This window comes from Chinchilla lanigera, unplaced genomic scaffold (assembly GCF_000276665.1).
Source record: "Chinchilla lanigera isolate Chin_1 unplaced genomic scaffold, ChiLan1.0 scaffold00050, whole genome shotgun sequence".
NCBI classification, from domain to species: Eukaryota; Metazoa; Chordata; class Mammalia; order Rodentia; family Chinchillidae; genus Chinchilla; species Chinchilla lanigera.
Window position 1 is genome coordinate 1,305,329 of NW_004955451.1, and position 2,616 is coordinate 1,307,944.

At 52.2% G+C, this 2,616-nt stretch overlaps 1 long non-coding RNA gene across 1 annotated transcript; it reads right to left on the bottom strand.

The window, feature by feature from the left end:
• Window positions 1-61: 61 nt before the first annotated feature.
• LOC106149646 lies at window positions 62-940 on the bottom strand. Its single transcript, XR_001235953.1, has 2 exons — window positions 705-940; window positions 62-296 (listed from the first exon to the last, which is right to left on the bottom strand). It is a non-coding gene; the product is annotated as an uncharacterized LOC106149646 (long non-coding RNA).
• Between the last annotated feature and the right edge of the window lie 1,676 nt (window positions 941-2,616).

Sequence of the window (2,616 nt, forward strand, 5' to 3'; positions counted from 1 at the left end):
AAATATGTCTTGTATTATATTTTTTACCCTTGCAAAATAGGGTCCAAACCATGACAATGTGTGTCCTTTTGTATTGATTGAACTTTTATTATTAATGTGAATTTTCATAATAAGTTCATTCCTCAAAAGCAAAACTGGAAGGGAGGAGAGAGAGAAAGAGAAAGAGACAGAGACAAGAAGAGAAGAGAAGAGAAGAAAGACAAAAGGTAGGAAATGGTTCAGGGCGGTGTCTCAGGAGCCTTGAAGATTCTCTTTCCCTCGGAGGATGAGTTGGTAGCCCTTTGAGGACAGCCGGGCTATAAAGATTGGAGAAGAGAGAAATGTGTCTCCGTACCCACCCCAGTGTCCCAACGAGGACCAAAGCCACAGCCCAGTAAGTGGGCATGAGGAACCCCAAATCCAGTCTATACGGAGAAGGAACAAACACCACCGCCACCCTGTGCAGCTCCCAGAAAGCACAGCGGAGCCTGGGAGGCAGCAGGGTATGTTTTACCCAAAGGCCATGAGTGGACAGAGGCTGGAGGAGTGGCAGAGGTAAGGTCAAGCCAGAAGCAGGGAGGGAAACAGGCCCAAACCACCTCTTCTTTTGGCCCCTGTTCTCGCCTCCTGGCCATGCTGGTTGTGGACAGGCTCTGCTGCCTGCTCTGGGAACTAGGAAATCGGCTCCACAGCTGGCGGCCTCGGCCTCCTCTCCCTTTACCTACCGTCCTCTGCCCTCCTCCTCCCGTTGTGCTCCTCCTTCCCCTTCTCCTCCTCTTCCTCCTCTCCCTGGGAGCCAGCGTCATGTAGGCCGCCTCTCGGGCACACTTCTCACAGGACACAGGATGCTCCTCCCTGCGTACGGCTCTCGTGGTCCCAAGGATGAAACGTGGCCCGAACACAGGCTGTCCTCCCTCATGACTTGAGGATAGTATGGGAACCGCTTCTCCCCCTCTGGCCTTCCTGCAAGGATTTGAAAGAAGACCTGAGTAACTGCCCACGCAGTTCAGCCTGCCCCGCCCCTCCCAGTACACTCCACTTCAATGTCACAATCCCGGAACTCGGGGCAGCGCCCTTTCAGTCTGGTCTCACCCACCCTCTGCTGTAGGAACACAGCCCGGGCCACTTCCTGAGGGGGCCCCTGCTTTTGCACCCTGGAGCCTTCGCGTGGCATGGTGCTGCTTGCACGAGGCAGCCCTTTCCTTCCCCTGTGAATCTGAGCCTGCGAGAAACCCGGCGAAACACCACCCCCTCCTCCTGCGGGCCCTCTTGGACTGCCTGCCAAAAAAGCTCTTTTTCTTCCCTGCCCTCCCAGAAAGGAAACGTACTCTGGAGGCTCCAGCTCCACACTGTGTGCATCTTGCTCTTACCTTATGATGCCTTTCAGCTGATCAATCAGTCAATGAGCTGAGAAGAACAGTTGGCGTGGGGAGATGGAATGTAGGAGGTCACCACATTGCGACAATTCTAGTTAATTAGCCCTCTATAGGAGGCTCGGATTCAGTCTGAAGCACGTGACACTGGGACCCACGAAGGCTGCAGACCCACCCCATGGAGTAGGACCCGTCATGGCCCGTATTGCCCTACCCGGGGCACCCTCAGCCAGCAAAGGATTGGGCCCCACTGCTACCCACCACTCTTGTCCTGGGACAGAGGGTTAGAGATGGCTACACGGCTACCCCTTCCCCACTGCTAATTCCTCAGATGGGCAACCCTCCTTCCTGGCTCCTTGCTCCTGGACCTGCTCAGCGGGCCAGCTGGAGAGACAGGGCGGAGCTGAGGGCCCAGGTCCTAAGGAGCACTCACGGAGGTGAGCCGGCACCTTCCTCTCATCAGCACCAGGAGCCAGGAGGTGCACACATCAGAAAACTCTGCGGTGACAATCCCCGTCCTGGGCAGAGACCCAAAGGAACTGATACCATCCTCTCCAAGGACAGCTGTACTCCCACGTTCACTGCGGCATTGTTCATGGTGGCCAAGATGGGAAGAAAACCGAAGTGCCCATCCACAGACAGATGGATACAGAAACTACGGCATGCGCACGCGCGCGCGCGCACACACACACACACACACACACTCAGCCTTAAAAAAAGGAGATCTGCATTTTGCTACAACCTAAGAGAACTTGGAAGACATTATAATAATGAAATGAGCCAGACACATATAGGAAAATATTACATGATCTCACTTACACGTGGAATAAAAGAAAAGTTGCCGGGCGTGGTAGCGCACTCCTGTAATCCCAGCACTCGGGAGGCTGAGGCAGAAGGATTGTTGCGAGTTTGAGACCAGCCTGGGTTACAAAGTGAGCTCAAGGCCAGCCTGAACTGAACAGTGAGACCCTGTCTCAAAAAGACAAAAACAAAAAGCAAAAAAAAAAAAACAAAAAAAGAAAAGTCAAATATACAAGCACAGAGAGTGAAACAGTGGTTCTTAGGGGTGAGGAGAAAATAGATTTTGTCACAAAGTAGCAAATTATGTGGGATTAAACAACTCTAGAGATTTAATATATGACATAAGACCTACCGGTAATACAACTGTACTGTACTTGGGATTCCTACTAAGTGTGTACTTTCTAGCTGCTTTTGCCATGAAAACAACATCAAAAAAGGGTAACTGTGTGAGATGATAGGTGTG